This window comes from Mesoplodon bidens (assembly GCF_964165515.1).
Source record: "Mesoplodon bidens genome assembly, chromosome: 2".
NCBI classification, from domain to species: domain Eukaryota; kingdom Metazoa; phylum Chordata; class Mammalia; order Artiodactyla; family Ziphiidae; genus Mesoplodon; species Mesoplodon bidens.
Genome location: NC_138177.1, coordinates 138,598,589 through 138,617,854, shown reverse-complemented (window position 1 = coordinate 138,617,854; position 19,266 = coordinate 138,598,589). Strand labels below are relative to the sequence as shown.

The 19,266-nt window shown below is 42.8% G+C and overlaps 1 protein-coding gene across 1 annotated transcript in view; it reads left to right on the top strand.

Annotated features, from left to right (window-relative positions):
• C8A (complement C8 alpha chain) overlaps positions 1-19,266 on the top strand; it is a 67,411-nt gene that overhangs the window by 36,714 nt on the left and 11,431 nt on the right. The window lies entirely within an intron of this gene.

The window sequence follows — 19,266 nt, the reverse complement described above, 5'->3', positions numbered from 1 at the left end:
CATCTCCTAAATGGTCTCTAGGGGAAGACCCACCCCTTCCAATCCATTCTCAACAACTGCCACCAGAAGGATCTTCTGCTTCACAGATCTTATGACATCACCTCCTTGCTTAATATCCTGACTGGTTAAAAAGTCTAAACTCCTTAACACTGACATCAACAATCTTCATGGTCTCACTCCAAACTGCTAGAACAGTGGTTCTCAACACGTGGACTCCAGCAAACAGTATTAGTGTCACCTGGGAATGTGTTAGAAATGCAAATTCTCAGGTTCCCATCCCAAATCTGCTAAATCAGAAACTCTGGGAGTGGGCCCACCAGTGTGTTTCGACAAGCCCTCCAGGTGATTCTGATGCTTAATACAGTTTGAGAACCACAGATCCAGTCAACGACTGAGCAGAAGGGTGAGAGGTGTATCCATATTTCAAAGTCAAGTTCAACTTCCAAGTTTCAAGAAGTTTCCCTGACTCCACCAGCCCAGGCTGGCCACTTCCTTCCTTCAACACATTCATATCAATTCCACACTGCTTAGTCTTTAAAAACAATTTTCCAAATGTTAATATTTCTCTCCTCATCTAGATAGCAAGATCCTTGAAAGCAAGCATCATGTCTGACAATTTTCCACCTCTTTAGCACTCAACGCAGGGTGAGTGGGCAAAACAAGACATGGAGTTTGAAAGCAGACATTAACTTAGATTCCTGGCTAGGGTCATTCATTAACTCATCCATCAATTCATGTATCCATTCTTTTATAATTCAAATATCTATTGAGTATCTATTATGTGTTTGTGCTAGGGATACAAAGGTGAGCAAATCTAAATATGGTCCTTAACATCTTGTAGCACAATACAAACTGCAGATTGAAACCCAACAGTAGGTCTTTTTTTTTTTTTTTTTTTTTTGAGTGGGAGAACTTTACGGGTCTTTTTTTTTCTTGAATTTTATTTTATTTGTTTATTTTTATATAGCAGGTTCTTATTAGTTATCTATTTTATACATATTGTGTATATATGTCAGTTCCAATCTCCCAATTCACCCCAGCACCACATCCACCCCCTCTGCTTTCCCCCCTTGGTGTCCATACATTTGTTCTCTACATCAGTGTCTCTCCAATAGTAGGTCTTGATATCAATGTATGGAACACAAACATTTTGAACAACACAGAACAGAATAAAAAATATCATAGTGGGTTGTAGGTAGTGAAGATAAATTATTGCTTCAAGAAAATTTTGCCAGTTAAAGACATGTACACATGGACAGAGTCATGATACAAAATAAATAGTTCAGGAGAGACCAGTGTAAAAAGAGCTTGAAAAAGTTAATTCAAGTGGATCTTTTTAGAGTCACTCAAAAACATGAGGAAGGAAAAAGAGCTACCATTTGCTGAGTACTTACTAAGTTCCAGGACTGTTGCGTACATTCTCATTTAATTTTCTTGGCAACATTTGGAGGTTAGTGTAATTCTAGTTTTAGCCCCAGAAATGCTGAGCCTCCTTAGGGAAGTTAATTACTTGGCCCAGGGCTGCAGGAAGCTGGCGTCAGAGCCCTGGACCTGGGGTCTTTCCACCACGTGGCTGTGGTAGACCCTTTCATTTGGGCTCTGTCTTTGGTGGTGGATTACTAATTAATTGCCTGGGGTATCTCCAGCCCCTCCTCTCTAAAATCTGTGAGGCAGAAATGGGCTTCCAATGTGGTTAACATTCAAAAGGAGCCCACTAACGAATTGTCCCAGGGATAATTACCTCAGCTCTGTTTATAGAAAACCATATGTCGATAATAGCACAATTTGCTATTTGGGAAGAGCTGATTTTCTATAAATCCGGAAGGTTAGTGTTGCTTTTCTATAAATATGGAAATGTGCTAATCATCACCTCATCTGCTGGAGACTGCTAATAAATCAGAATGTCATTTACATATTAACCTACAAAGAACAAAAACATCTACCTTCTTTCCCTTTGACAAATAGAATCATGCATACCCTCTCTCTATGTTTGATGTTTGTCTAATTTTCTCTTTGTCGCTTTTTCATCCTCTCTCTTACTCCCTTCCCCCCCCCTCTTTTTCAATGTCTTTTTTCTCTCGGTGTATCTTTGATCTAATGACTTTAACAATATTTATATTCTAGCAAGTGCTTGTTTCTAAGAAATATCCCGTGTGGTATACATTCACGTCCTCAAAGAGCTGAGCTTGGAATGGAATGATTTAAGTGAACACACGGGCTGGTTTGCTCTGGGGGAATCTTTTGTCCTTGGGTTTGCCTCAGATTCTCTATGGGTTCATCCCAGAGGATGCACAAGGCTGTTTTCTTCTAATGTGTTCTTTAGATAAAATGCTTCTCCCCCAAAGACAGCATGAAACCATCCATCAAACATCAGGGGATGTCTTGGATGTTGGGGAGGTGATGTTAGACTTCAGTGGGACCCTAGACTTTCCTCAAGGGCTGCTGCTGACAGCTTTCTACCTTCTACAGGAATCAGTATGGATGGGGGTTTGAATTTCTGGATTTAGATTTTTTTTCTCCTTCATCCCTTCTTTGGAGCTCCTATTATTTGTCTTTGTATAAAGATCTGACAAAGAGAATAGTGCATTCACCATCTGGCTGCTCTGGAGTCTGGCCCTATTACAGAGCTGATAATTTACCTAGGACAGGGCAAGTACTTCAGTGACACTGTTCTATTCATGTACGTTTCCTGCCTTCTTTTGCACATGCTGTGCTGTCAGCCTCCAAAGCACTTTCCTGTCTTGCCAACCTGACAGATTTCAACTCATTCTTTTGAACTTGTATGGGCAGCCCCACCTCCGTGAAACCTGCCCTGATATTCCTCTGCACATTCTTCCTTAGTTTTGTTTGTTCAGACATGCATTCATCAACCACGTTAACTGAGTTGGTGTCATGTGCCAGGTGAACAAAATTGATATGGTTCCTGTTCTTGCAAAGCTCACAATCTAGTGGCGGAAACTAAATAAACAGCCAAAACTCCAGATGTCATCCTTGGCTCCTCCCTTACTTCTTGCCCCTCATCAGTGAGACCTGTCACCTTTACTTCTAAAGCATATGTGGCATCTGTCCACGTCTCTATTGTCATCTAACTGGTCCAAACAACTATGATCTCTCATCTGGCCACTGCTAGAATATGATGGCTTTTTTTGCTTTTCTTCTCTTTTTTCTCTTTCCTTTCTTTCTTTCTCTGTGTTCTTTTCTTGTTGTTGTCATCGTTGTTGTCCTGCTCACACTCTAACACAGCAAGCTTATTTTAGCCTACAGCCTTGGTACTAGCTATTCTCTCTGTCTGGGCTATCCTTCTCTCTGATGTTTGCATAGCTGTATTCTAATCATTCAGATCTCAACTTAAATGCCCCCTCTTCAGAAAGGCCTTTTCTGACCATGTGGCAAGTCCCTCTTTGTTATAGCACCCTATTTTAATTCTCAGAATATCACTATATATTCTATAATTACCACGCTCACATGCTTATTTGTTTATTGTCAACCTCCTCTTTCTAGTATACATGTTCCATGAAAGCACAGGCCTCATATGTTTTGTTCACTGTTATATATTCATCTCCTAAAACAGTGCCTGGCCTTAATAACTTCTGTTGAGTCAGCTAATGAATAGATACATATAAAATTGCAAATTGTGATAAGAGCTGGCTAGAAAATGAACAGGTCGTAGAAATAGAGAATAACTGTGGGAGGAGAAGGAGAAGACAATCACTTAGTTTAGGATTATCTGGGAAAGTGTCTGGGATTAACTGGGATAAGGTCCAAAAGATATTCAGAAGGAGACTCCAAAGACAAGAAAGAGGGAGGATGTCCTGGGCAGAGTGGACAGCCTGCCATGTTTGAGAACTGAAATAAGCAACGTGTGGCTAAAGCCTGCGGGTGAGGAGAGGATGGAGGGAGCTGAGGTTGGAAGAAGCTGCAGTGCGTCTTGCTGGTCATGGTAAGAAGTATGGACCATGTCTGCAGTGAAATGAGAAACCACTGCAGGGTTATCAGCAGGGCACTGCCATGGTCTAACTTCTGTGTCAGCAGGTCGTTCCACTACTATACAGAGCACAGATTAGATGGGGTGAGAGTGGGCTCAGGGAGCACAGTTAGAAGACTCTTGTTGACATCCAGGTAGGGAATAAAGAATGGAGATGAAAGAATATGATTGATTAGGGATATATTTTGAAAGCAGAGTTTAGATAATTTGCAGATGGCCTGGGTGTGAATTGTGAGGTGTACTCCTTCTACATTACATTACATTATATTTACGTTACATTATATTACATTACATTACATTATTTTCCTTCTACATTATACTTCTAACACACACACACACACACACACACACACACACACACACACACTAGGGCAAGAAGAACATGATGAGTTTGCCTGGAAGGGCCAGCTTCCTGGGAGAGATGCCTCCAGCCATTTGGAAATATGGCAGGGATTCTGGAGCCAAGAGAAGAAGCCAGAATATATATATATATATATATATATATATATATATATATATAAAATATTAATTCATACACTATACTAATGGTAATTGTCTGTATCTGTCTCTTCTACTAGACAATGAACTAGACCCCCTTTTCTGGCTCATGTAGATAGGTCCCGACAAATTTGGCTCATCTTCTGTGCCTTTGTCTCTCAAAAGACAACGTGAAATAGAGTTTCTTATCAGTTAAGGAATCTAAGTAAATCTGATAAGATACCTCCATCAGGGATGCTGTAATAGAAACCATGCATGGAACAGAAAGTAAACTAATAGCCCTCAAGGCTCTAAAAGTTCATGATTCTATAGTTTGGGGCCATATTGAAAAGGCTCTGCAAAGACCTTACGAAACATGACTTCTATTGATGCTCTGCTGGTGAGAAGCCAGTAGCATTTCATGGCCCCAATTAAAAGCCATTAGGCAATGTGGTCGTAAAAAGAGTTCTTCTTACAAAGATGTCTTTGCTTTTCATATAGGTCCTGCCATTTAAAAGCTAAAACTTTGCATCTCTGAGTCTCAGTTTTCCCATAACTAATGTATGGATAATAAACTACTGCAAAAGGCTCTTATGAGAATTAACTCTAAAAAGCACATGATAAATAAAACACGGTCTAAACGGTACTTACTATTATGGTTTACAGTTTTAGGTGGGGTTGTAAGTAGCAAATATCATTTGATCAAGGACTGTGGAATGAAAAAATATGCCGGCAGATGGTAGCAAGGAATCCAGATTTTGGAGTCAGACACATCTGGGTGGGGATCTTGGTTCTACCATTTAACTGTTGCATGACCTTGATCAGGGTACTTAATTTCTCTGAACCTTAGTTTTTTCAAGACCCAAATAGGAATGATAACAAGGGTTTGTTTGAGAATAATTCCAAGTACATCTTGCATGATAAGTGTTTAAGTAGATAGTTTTCCCTTTAATGCAGGATATTAGGATAGCTTAGTGTTTGCAAATATGGGTTCTGTCACTTATTAGCTGTGTGATTACCAGCAGATTATTTAATCATTTTAAGTCTCAATTTTCTCACCTGTTAAGCTGGAGGTATTAATGGCATTTAACTTATAGAGTAATTGTGAGGAATAAGTGAAATTATCTACAGAAAATATTTAGTGTAATGCTCAGGATCTAATGAGCACTCGATAAGCATCAATTGCTGAAAAAGGTTCTAATTTAGATTCCTTGGGCTCAAATCCCATCTCCATCACGTATCAACCATGTGACCCTCAGGCAAATTAACCTCTTCATGCCTCAGTTTCCTGTTTCCCTAAATGAGTCAATGACAGTAATACTTCATAGGATTGTTATGAATATGAAATGAAACAATCTGTGTGATCAGGTGGCCCAGTGCCTGGCATATAGTAAGAGTTTAAAAATGGTACCTATTATTGCTGCACTATGTTGATGTTGCTATTACCATATTTATTATTCCCTGCTTTCCAGTTATTAACTCTATAATGTTAACTGTCCTCTCATCTGTAAAGTAGGGACAATAAGACAACATATCTCATAGGGTTCTGCATTTGGTCAGCTCTGAAACACTGTTCAAATGGAAGGGAAATCATTATCGTTATGTCCAGCCTGCAGTGGGCAATATTTCTGCTGTAGACTTGGAGACTCATCAATCATGCCTCCTCCCCCAACTGCCTATTTTTTAAATCAAGGTCATTCATTTCTTTCTCTAGAGCTTCATCCAGTTTTGCAGGGACTGCTCCTCCCACTGATCAAGGTCAATTTGAATTCTCATCACTATCTTTCAAGGTGGTAACAACTCTGCCTAAATCAGTGTCTGCATTCCATTATGCCTCCCCTTGATGGCTGCCAGATAACAGTGACCCTGGAAAAGATGCTTCTAGTGAGAGTACAGCGCATTCAGCCAGTTATTGATCATTGCCCTCTAGCTGGGGTCCTTGGCCAACTAGTCTACCACCTAACACACTGGGTAGAAAAAGTCACGGGGACATGACTAAAATCTCACTAAAGCTGATGTCAATTATACTTCTACATTCTCTTCCTCCATCTTCCTTTTCTCTATTTATTCATTCCTTCAGTTTTTCATTCAACATTTATTAAGCACACATAACATGGAAAGCACTGTCTAGATACCAACATGGGTCCTCTTATCTCATATAGAAGGTAATGGGGTTTCTCTGTTATAATCATCTGATTATAGTCAGGGATGACTTACTAAAGGACAACCAAATTGATTACTACCTAAAACGAATTAACAAATTATCTTTTTATTCACTGTACTTAGAATTAACTGGTTCTAATAAAATATATTTACATATAAAAACTCCTAAGGTTGGTAAAATATAATCATCCACATCTGGTATTGAAGATGATCTTCATTCTAGCTTATAAGGGATTATATTATTACTTTTCCCGATTTTATAGAGAGAAAGCTGAGGTCCAAAGACCCAAAGTAAATGGCTCAACATGATTCAGTTAGTTTTTAACTAAGGTCTTCTGATGTAGAGCTTGTGTATTGTCCCACACCATTTCCCCACACTTCTGTCATTCATTCTGATACTATATTCCAGGGGCTTAGACTCTAGCAGCACTGGTAAGATGGCCAACAGTTAATGAACATTTCATTATGAGGCAGACACTGAGTTAGGCACAGACACTGAGTTAGGCACTTTAAATGCACTATCTCATTTAATCCTCAGGAAAGACTGGGGAAGAGGATACTATAATCCCCAATTTACAAATGAAGAACTGAAACTCAGCAATGTTAAATAACTTGTGCAAGGTCAAGGTCATCTTGTTATTATGGGTGGAGCCAGAAGTCAACGTGAGAACCTGTGATGTAAACCAACATGCTGTCATGCCTCAGAGATGTTTTACCGAGGATTTTTCAAACTGCAGGCCACAGCCCATTAGCAGATTGTAAGAGAAATTTAGTGCGTCATGACCAGCATTTAACAAAGTGAAATAGAATACAACAAGAGGGAAATCATCAGAGAGTATCACACAAAGTATGGTTAAGTATTACAACTTATTTTAGCTGGATGTAAGTGGGCTGGGTCATGATCTAAAATGTATTGCTTACTTTGGGGGGTTGTCAGAAAAGCATTAGACACACTATCTTAACCCAGTGTGCTCCACTGACTGTGGACATGTATCTAATCACTTTTAATAAAGGGAAAATCATCAATAGCCATAATGAAGGCATTAGGAAGTATATTAGGTGGGGTTCTCTATATACTTTACATATATATGTAAAGAGATTTCTTATAAAAAATTAGCTCACATAACTATGGAGCCTGACAAGTCCCAAGATCTGCATTTGGCAAGCTATGGACCCAGGGGAGTTAATGGTTTAGTTCCAGTCTGATTTCAAAGGCCTGAGAATCAGGCGAGCTGAGGGAGTAGTCCCAGTCTGAAGGTTGGCAGGCTTGAGACCCAGAAAGAGCTGATGTTTTAGTTTGAGTCCGAAGGCAAGAAAAAAGCCACTTTTCCAGCTCAAGGCAGTCAGGCAGGAAGAATCCTCTCTTACTCAGGGGAGGGTAAGATTTTTGTTTATTCAGAACTTCTAGTGCTTGAATGAGGTCCACCCACTTTAGGGAGGGCAATCTGCTTTGCTCAGGTTACCGATTTAAATGTTAATCTCAGGCTTCCCTGGTGGCGCAGTGGTTGAGAGTCCGCCTGCCAATGCAGGGGACACGGGTTCGTGTCCCGGTCCGGGAGGATCCCACATGCCGCGGAGCAACTAGGCCCATGAGCTATGGCCACTGAGCCTGTGCGTCCGGAGCCTGTGCTCCGCAACAGGAGGGGCCACGGCAGTGAGGGGCCCACGTACCACAAAAAAAAAAAAAAAATGTTAATCTCATCCAAAAACACCCTCACAGGAACACCCAGAATAATGCTGACCAAGTATCTGGACACCCTGGCCCAGTCAAATTGACACATAAAATTAACCATCACAGGAAGGTGGTCAAGGGGGAAAGGTAGAGGCAGATGTGAGTAATAACTGCCAAGATAGGTGTGTGAAGTCTCATGTAATGAAACAGCTTATCTAAATGAAGATGAAAAAAACAAGCATTCACTGAGTTCTAACTCTGCAGCAGGCAGCATACTGAGTTCTTACATGCATCTCATTCCATTTAAGCTTCCTGGCGATGCTTTGAGCTGTGTTTTATGGCTGTACCCATTTTACAAATGATGAAAACCAGGCACTGAAAGATAAATGACACATCCAAGGTGACACCACTGGTTAGAAGCAGAGTAAGGTTTGAAATGAGGATTTCTAATTCCCAGTTCAGTGCTTCTTGTGGTACCTCTGGATATTTATTTCACTTATTTTCTTTTGAAAAAAACTATTAAACTGGGCTTCCCTGGTGGCGCAGTGGTTGAGAGTCCGCCTGCCGATGCAGGGAACGTGGGTTCATGCCCCGGTCCGGGAGGATCCCACGTGCCGCAGAGCGGCTGGGCCCGTGAGCCATGGTCGCTGAGCCTGCGCGTCCGGAGCCTGTGCTCCTCAACGGGAGAGGCCACAACAGTGAGAGGCCCGCGTACCGCCAAAAAAAAAGAAAAAAAGAAAAAACTATTAAACTGCTTGTGATAGCTTTGAAAGTGGTTAAATCAGGTTTTAAAAATACCTAACAGGGTATTATACTCAATATTCACTCCTAAGGGCAATATTGGGTCAGCTTGACCCTTGACTGGGAATTGTCACAGAGAACTGTTAAAGGTTAAACTGACCAGCTTGTGATGGTCTGTTCTGAAGCTTAGGTACATTCACAGAGCCAAGAACAAGCATGGTGTGCTGGCACCCATGGCACTCAATAAAGCGAAACTTAAAGACCTATAGGCCAGAAAATGTATTTAAGCCACCAATGGCAGGTGGTTTTAATAGCAAATGCTACCAGGACCACTGAGTTGAGGATTGTGACACCAGATATGGGCTCAGGCAGAAAGTACTGTGATCAATTAGTGATGTCTATCCGAGGCAGAGGCTGACCCATGGTAGAGCCTCAGTATCTTTCTGGCTGGGGTAATTCAGAGTCCAAGCCCATCATCCCTGGGCATCCTCTGGAGCTTTCCTTACACTCTGGAGTGTCAGGGGTGGATTCCTAAAGGGTCTGAGCAGGGATTAAGGGCCCCTGAGCTATATGTTTTCTATTCCTTTAGTAGAATGAGACAAAGGCAGCCCAGATGATTAAGCTGTGTATGGAGAGTAATTGGGATGAGATGGGTGTAAAAATTAAGTCCCTCAAATTTTTCATACATTCCATCACATTTATATATTATTGATGTTGTTTGCTTATAATTCCCTTTCAGGAAGGTTCTAAGCAGAGCATTTTCCCTTCTTACCCAAAGTAGCAGGCAGGAAACAATCTCCGAGGAAAACCCTTCTCATAATCTAATCTCCACCCATCCATCCATCCATCCATTCATCTAGTAAATACTCAGAGAGAACCCATGATTTCCAGGGACACAGGAGTGAAACACACAGATTCCCACCCTGGAGAAATGTGCAGTCAGCTGGGGGCTAAGAATGCGATAAATGCTTGACTAGAAATAAATACAGTAGAAGCACAAAGGAGGGAGCAACCCACCCTTTCTTCCCCTCCCATTTTCTAGACTCCAGAGACATTCACACCTGATCTTCTGATGTTAGTAGGAATAGGAGCTTGCCTGGTGGAGAACGCAGCTGGGGCTTTCTAAGAGGAGAGAGTTGCATGGGAGTGGCTGAAGCAGCAAGTGGTGAGGGTGAGTAGTAGGAGATGAGTGATTCACCCAAAGGCCAGACTCTTTGTAGAGGGCTTGCCCCTGAGGCCGGTGCATACATGAGAACAATCCAGTGGCTGGGTTATGGCAGGACGAGTGCTGATATCAGTAACCTGGAAATGGAGTCAGTGTTGGCCTCCAGGGAGCCACAGAGAGGATGACAAGCTGCAGAGCGGCAAGCTGCTGGAGCCATGCAAAGGTGAACATTGAGACAGGAGGGTCCCTGCCACCGGACCAGATGCGCAGCCTTCAAGGGAGCATGCACTGGTCCTGCTCTACCCTCCAGCCCACTGCTCACAGCGGGGCTAGGCTGTAGTGAGCTAAATGCTGGTCCCTTGATTTAATCATACTCACTTTCTTCTTGCTGCTGTTCCTTCTACCTAGAACACTGCTCCCCTCTCCTCCCCCTCTCTTCTTCACCTGGCTAATGCTTATTCATCTTTGGTCTCTGCTTAGATAGGGTTTTCCAGTCTTTCTGTCTCCCCAGTTCCAGGTTGGGAACCTGTCTTAGGTATTGGGTCGGCCAAAAAGTTCGTTAGGGTTTTTCCATAACATCTTATGGAAAAACTCGAACGTACTTTTTGGCCGACCCAATACTTCCGTGTACCCAGGACATAGCTCTATGTATATCACACTATTACAACTGCCTGTTTCCATAGTGCATCTTGTGAATGATGTGTTTCTGAAGTTTTGTCCACAGGCTGAGGCTGACTCACAGCAGAGGCTCAGTGTCTTTCTAGCAGGGCTGGTTCAGAATCTAAACCCATAGGTGCTGGGCATCCTCTGGAGCTTCTCTTACACTCTGAAGAATCAGGGGTGGATTTCTAAAGAGTCTCAGCTGGACTGAACAGTGAGGATGGTGAGGTGGGCAGGAACCTGATTGTGAAGGGTCTTATATTCATGGCTAAGTAGTCTGGGCTGGTCCAAAAGGTCTTTTGCTGTGTCTGCTAACCAACCAATCATCCTGAACAGACAGGCACTAGATTCTAACAAGCTCCAGGCTTTATCCCCAGTTACCATGACAACCAGGCTTCACGGTGATGGATGGTATTGACTGACTGACTGACTGACAGACTCCTGGTGTCTTGGCTCTGTCCCCACCCCCTTAAGTCACTTGCATACACATGGAACTGAGACTCTCAGCACCATCCTCCTGAATTTGTCCTGATTTTGACTTTCCACCTCTATCACTGAAAACAGCCTCAGCCTGAAAGGAGAAAAAGGTGTGATAATGTCAAAATTACTCCCAGGACCACCCTTAGCTCCCTCTCTCCAAGTGATATAATGTGGCAAGGAGAAAATGGGCTTTGGACACAGACCTCGGTTCAATCCCGTTCTACTATTTACTTATTGTATCGTTTTGGGCAAGTGACTGAAACGATCTAAGCCTTGATTTGCTCATCTCTAAAATGGGAATAATTGTACTTGCTGTGGAATGATGTGAATATTAAATAACGCCTGGAAAATCTTTGCCCAGCACATAATGTGGATGTTGTTCCCTCCATCTTCTTCATTCACTCCCTCTCAGTTAATAGAACAGTTTATCCTGCAGAGAAGTTGATTAAGAAAATTGGTGTTCACAAACTCCTCAGCCTCCCATATTCTCCAATTTTTCCAGTTCAGAATCAGGAAACAACAGCCCAGTCTAGGTATGCTGTGGCATTTCTGCAGCAGTAATAATAGCAATACTTGACCATTATTATTAGTTTCAAGCCAGGGACTATCCTAAGCACTGTACATGGCATGGATTAACTCATTTAACCCTCAGAGCAACCCTGTGAGGAAGACAGTGTTAAAATCCCCATGGTATAGATGAGATAACTGTGATACAGGAAGGTTCAGACAGTAAGTGAGCATGGAAACTTCCACCTCAGGCAGTTTCCATTTCAGAGCCTGGCCCTCAGCTACGCTACTGCCCCTCATCATGACCAAAATCATCTAGCGGGTCAGAGTCCCTGAAGGTAGCCCTTTATCAGGTGGAGGGAGACCTGAGATCGCAGCCCCAGCATTGCCCATGGGGAGCATGGATTCCTTTTTCTGAGCTGCTTTGTGGAATGAGGGGTTTGGGGGAGGCCACTGCTACTCATGGCCCATGATGAATGGTTTCCTGCAGAGTAAGACCGGCTTGATGAGATGGAGCGGGCCCCGAGTTTGGATACGGCACACCTTGCATCAAACCGCGATTCTTGGCTTGTTAGTCATGGAACTTTGGGCAAGTTACCTAACAATCATAGCAACAGCTAATAAGATTTGTTGAACACTTAATTGTACCAGACACCAGTTTTAGAGATTCATGTATAGAAACCATTTTCATCTACATTTTCAAATGGGGAACATGAGACACAAAGGGGTTCAGTCACTCATCCAAAGCCACACTCCCAGTGAAGGGTAGAACTCTGGCTCCAGAGTTCACACACTTAACCACCATAGTTCCTGACTTCTCCAACCCCAGAGTGCCGGCAAAAGGAGTAAATCCTCCAAGCCCCATTGTGAGCCTCCAATGAGACAATGCAGATAGATGAAAGAGCTTTATAAAATATCAACTCTTAATCAAGCATGAGATATTACAAAGATATGATTTATATCATCAACGAAAAGAAGACCTGTGACTCTCAAAACATTTTAGAGGTATTGTCTAGATGGGTTGGAATCAGCCCATCCCTGAGCACTTCTGGGGGCTTGTTACATGCCGAGCCTTGCAAACCCAAGAGATGACTTTATAAGTTTGCAGGATAATTGGAAGAACAGACCAAGAAATGGACAATTACTATAGTGTGCTAAATACTATGCTATAGGGAAGTACGCTGATACTATGAAGGACACACAGGGATACGGCGGGGACACAGATATAGGGCCCTTGTGAGTGAGGGAATGTTTTCTAGAGCTGAGTGGGAAAAACTCAGTGAAGGAGGTAAGGGAACTTTCTAGTCAGAGGAAACAGCACATGCAAAGGCACAGAGGTACTTGTACTATTATTCTCAGGTGGTTGGGAAAAAACATGCATTTTTTTAACATTTTAATTGGAGTATAATTGCTTTACAATGTTGAGTTAGTTTCTGCTGTATAACAAAGTGAATCAGCTATATGTATACATATATCCCCATATCCCCTCCCTCTTGAATCTCCCTCCCACCCTCCCTATCCCACCCCTCTAGGTGGAGAAGCATGCGTTTTAATGGATACACAGAAGCACCTAGGGGGCAGGGAAGTTAGCCAACACTTCCCAGCTCATCCAGTCACAGATTAAACAATCATCTTTTCCAATGTTATGGCATGAAATAGGCTATATGATTCTTCCTTTCCCTTGAGGGCAACCAACATAGCAAAGCAACATAGCACACAGATCACAGCAACCTGAATGGCATCTGTTTGTTGCACAGAGATAAATAATGCATGACACCTGCTGTTTTCCACCTGCTGCTTGTCATCTGAGGAATGACAGAGACTTGCTGATTCTGGCACCTCAGAAATAAGGCTGCCTGGCTCTGCCTTAGAGCCACATGGTTGCAGTATCTCCACGGAGGTGTGAAGACAGCTCTCACACCTGCACCCCGGCCCAGACCAGGTGTGAAACAAGCAGTAGACATGGTGGCCAGAGACGTGTCCTCCCGGCTCCTGGCCTGCCAGGAGGGCACAACAGCTCCTCTGGGGATGAGACTAGAGTGGGAAGGACCCCAAGGGTCTCCCAGTACTTCCTTGGCTGATTTGCACCTCCTTCCTTTCCACTCTGGAGTTCAGACCATGTTGGCCTTTCTGAGCAGACTCTTGCTGCTGGGGACACAAGGCCTTCCCGTGGCCTCCCTTTGCTCTCAATGTTCTCCACTTTGTCTGGCTAATCCTTACTCATCCTTTCACACTTGCCTCTGGTATCCTTCCTCTGACCCCCTAAGGAAGACTGCCCCGAGCTTGCTGCCTTCTTTCAAAATCCTCATCACACAGTACAAGAACTATCAGCTTACCTGTCTGTGTCTCCACACTTGGCTGTAAGCTCACTGACAGCAAACACTCCCTTTAGCCCTCTTCACTTCCCAGATACCTGGAACACAATAAGGAATCATTAAGGACGTACCCAAGTTATCTCAAATGCTCCTCAGGTGTTCTGGTGTGTTTCTTAAAGTTTCAGAATCTTGGCTTTAGAGGAGCTCTTAAAAGACATCTCGTCAATTCTGCCAACGCTTCTATTCACAGGCAGACAGCTAACTTCTGCTTGGGACCCTCCAGATATGGGGAGCTCACTGCCTCGTGAAACAACTCCTATCTCCTTGGCCTCTGAGTGTTGCGGTCATTTACCTTAAGTTGAGCCTAAATCTATCTCCCTGGAGTATCTGTCCTTTGGGTCCTAGTTCTTGCCCTTGTGACCACACAAACAAGCCTAATTCCTCTTCCTCGAGACAACCCTCTGGAGGGCTGCATCTAATTCTACTGACCTCTCTTAAAGAGAAACCTCTCCTTTCTTGTTCAGGGAAACATCCCGCATCCCCTCAAACACTCCCCAAAGGATTTGGCTTTAAATTTCTTCACCCTCATGCTCATTCTCATTCAATCATTTCCCATTTTCTTCTTTTTTTAAATCTTATTGTGGTAAAAACACTTAACATGAGATCTCATCTTGTAACAAAGGTTTAAGGGTACAATACCGAATCTTTCACTATAGGCACAATATTCTGGCAGATCTCCAGAACTTACTCATCTTGCAGAGTTGAGATTTTATGCCCGTTGATTAGCAATTGCTCTTCCTCCCCCAACCCCCGGCAACCACAATTCTATGCTCTGCTTCCATGAGTTTGGCTACTTTACATACCTCATATTAAGTAGAATCATGCAGCATTTGTCCTTCTGTGACTGGCTTCTTTCACTTAGCATAATGTCCGCCAGGTTCATCCACATTGTTGCACATGGCAGGATTTCCTTCTTTCCAAAGGCTGGATGATGTCCAATGAATGTTCTGTTTTCTTATTTCCTTTTTTTTTTTTTTTTTTTTTTGCGGTACGCAGGCCTCTCACCGCCGCGGCCTCTCCTGCTGCGGAGCACAGGCTCCAGATGTACAGGCTCAGCGGCCGTGGCTCACGGGCCCAGCCACTCCGCGGCATGTGGGGTCCTCCCGGACCGGGGCACTAACCCGTGTCCCCTGCATCGGCGGGCGGACTCCCAACCACTGCGCCACCAGGGAAGCCCCTTATTTCCTTTTAAAAGTGTGGCTCCCAGAACTTGGCACCGGGTTCCGAGTTTCTCTGACCTGTGCAGAGGGAATGAGATTATCCCCGCCTTTACTTTATTGATTATAATTTTCACCTGGCTTCATTGCCCTACTGAGCTGAAAGTGATCTAAAACCCTTGGGCCTTTCTTTTCTCTTGTTCTCCTGCTAAGCTGGCTCTCTTCCTTACTGTGCTCATGCACTTGGTATTTTATCCCCAGGACAGGATGTTACAACTTTTCCAACTGAGTCTCATTTTGCTATGCTTGGTCTGTCTGTCCATCAGCCCTCTGAGGGCTTTTTGGACCCTGATTCTTTTTCTTCCTCTGGGTAGATACAGTGAGCATGGCTGCTAAGTCCATATCCAAGGCATTGACAAAGGCAGTGACTAGGTTAGCACGGAGGCCGGTTTTGTGACAGGCCACCAGAGGTTCTCTGTAGGACCGTGGTACTCAGTATCTCATCCCAGATGCACTGCATAGGCTTCATCTGGGATACTTATTTAAAATACAGATTGCTGATTACTCAGAAATACAGAATCAGAATTGACAGAGGTGGGGCTCAGGAACCTGTGTTTTTAATAAGCCCTCCAGATGATCTCAATATGTAGCCAGGTTCGGCAGACATCAACTCCTGTTTACTGAGCACGAAAGTCTAAAACAAACGGCGGTTTGATCTGGTCCAAAGCTGACATCTAAGGAGCTGATGGGATGGGGTGGAGCCCTGGCAGAGCACCACCTGGTCCTATAGTCCAGGGATCCCCAACTCCCGGGCCATGGACTGGTAGCGGTCTGTGGCCTGTTAGGAGCCAGGCCGCACAGCAGGAGGTGAGCGGTGGGCGAGGGACTGAAGCTTCATCTGTATTTACAGCCGCTCCCCATCGCTAGCATTACTGCCTGAGCTCCGCCTCCTGTCAGCATTATGATGAGTTGTGTAATTATTTCATTATATATTACAATGTAATAATGATAGAAATAAAGTGCACAATAAAGGTAATGAGCTTGAATCATCCCGAAACCATCCCCCCACCCTATCCATGGAAAAATTGTCTTCCACGAAGTAAGCAACTCTCGGGATCCAAATCCATCTCCATTTACTATACTGCCCCACACCTGCTAGCTTCTAAAGGCCAGAACCTTGTAATTTAGATTTGCATCATATTCATACTAGTTTTATTCTCACAGTGCCTACCTTGTCCAACACACAGTATGCCTGGGATGGTACATAGTAGATGCTTACTAAATTTTTCAGCAGAATTTAGTCTGATGCAATAAATAGAATTAGCTAATTCTTCTAAGCAAGAAAGACGACTTTGAATCTCAGCTCCACTGTTCTTTTTAGCTATGTGGTTTTGGGCAAGATAATTAATCTTTATGAACCAAGGGCATCACCACTAAACATAAGAAGTATGGGGTAGGTGACTAAGGATAATTTAGCCCTCACATTGTATGATTCTTAAGTCACGAGCTCCCCTTGCTGGCTGGTACCCTCCTTCAGGGTCCTCAGGAGGCGATTCTTCGCAGTCAAGCCATGCTGCTGAAATCAAGCTGGAATTCTCTTCTCCAAGTAGCATGTGGCAGGCTGTCTGCAGACCCTTCATGAGCATAATCACTCCACAGGCATCCTCCAGCCCCCACTAATCGGTCCAGCCCGTCACTTTAATTGGGCAGCACTACATCACTCACCTAAGTAATCACTCTGGCTTCTGCCCGTGAATTCCTTTCATCCACTTTTGTTTATCACGGTTGAAGCATTTTTTAATCAAAACAATTAAATATGCTAAATCTTCCTCAATTAGTAGTGAATTAAAAATTAAAAGTACTTGAACGGAAATGGCAGAAGAAACCCTGTGCTTGGCGCTGAGTGCTGGTGCTTAAAGCATCAATTCTCCTAGGCACTCTCAGCTCGGAGTTATTCAGAAACTGCTGTGCACAGAGGCACAGAGGGCTGCAGCCGAAAGGGGTCTCAGGATGAGCAAGTCCAACCCTTTCTCTCCATAAATGGGAAACTGAGGCCCAGTGAGATCATGGGCCTTTTCTAAGCTCATACAGGGTGTCAGGGACTGGGACGCATTTTACTTTTTAAGAAAAATAAAATGTGTATATATTTAAGGTATATAGCACGATGATTTGATACATATAAAGTGAAATGATTATTACAGTCAAGCTAATTCTTCTCCTCACATAGTTACGTGTGTATGACGAGAGTACCTGCAATCTACTCCCTTAGCAAATTTCCAGTATTCAATACAATATTATTGATATTAACTGTAGACATCAAGCTGTCCATTAGATCTCTAGGCTTATTCCTCCTACATAACTACAAGTTGGTGCAGCATCTCCCCTTTTCCCCCACCTCCTCACCCTGGGCAACCACCGTTCTCCTCTCTGCTTCTATATATTTGACTTTTGTAGAGTTCATGTATAAGTAAGATCAGGCAGTTTTTTTTCTTCTTGTGTATGGTTTATTTCACTTAGCATAATGTCTTCAAGTTTCACCCATGTTGTCACAAATGGCAGGATCTCTTTATGTTTTAAGGCTGAATAATTATTTTATATATAAATGGGATATATATATGTGATATATATATAGGGTATATATGTGGAATATATATATAGGGTATATATGTGGGATAATAGAGAGTATATACATATATACACACAATTGTGTATATAATAATTATATATTTGTTATTATATATAATTATTATATATTTTATTTATATATTATATATAATAATTATATATTAAAATTATATATTTTTATATAATTATATCTATAATAATTTCTTTATCCATTCATCTGAGTGACTGGGATTTATATTCAGGATTCCTGACTTGTAAGATTCCTTCCATTAGAAGCCCTTACCAAAGGACTCTTGGCATTCATTTATTCACTCGTTTTTTTTCATTCACCAATCATTTGTTCTGAGAATACTCACTGAGCTCCTCCCCCATGGCAGACATTGTGCTGCTAGGCTGACAAGAGAGTGGTGAATAAGATGCCAGTCCTTGACCCCATAGAGTCTGCAGTTTCGTGCAAAGGCTGGCAGGTAAACTTGCTGCCTGATACTCTCTTAAAAATATTGAATCTAATCCTTAGCTTAACTGAATTACAACCTAAATTATTTTTCCTTTGTGGTTGCCAGAATAAGACACTGACTGGTCATAATTACTGTATAGTTGCAGTGAAAAGAAATGACATGGTGCCAATGCAAACTCCAGTTCACAACCTTCAGAAGACTTTAGCTACAGAGGGAGCTGAACTCTGCAGCAATGGTCAATATCTTGCTCCAATCTGCTTTTCTAGCCTTATCTTGCCAGCTGACCAAGGGTTGGAAACCTAGTTCTGTTCACCTACAGGCTGTGGGATCGGGGAAAAATGATGTTATTCCTTTGAGAATTACGTTCCTCATCTGCAAAATGCAGATTCCTCAGCAACTCCTCAGATAGAGACAGAGACAACTAATGTGGGCCTCACAGTTCTCATGGGGCCAGAAGTCAAGCAGCCTCCCCAGGGAGATCTATCCATCTTCTGACAGCACTCTGGCCTCTCTGGGGTGCAAAGAGGACCTGGGCAAAAAGAATTGGGACACATATGATCATTCAGACCTAAACAAAGCACATGGGTAGCTCTGAAGAAAGAGGGACGTATTCTGATCCAAAAATGCTTCATGGAAGAAATGATATTTGAATTGGAGCTTGAGTAGACTTTAGAAAGATGGTGAAAAAGGAGAGAGGAAGGGGCAACAAATGCAAAATTGGTGCCAGTCTTGGGCCAGGCACTGTGCTAGGCACAAGGGTATATGGAGATGGATGAGACAGAATCATTGTCTCAAGGAGGC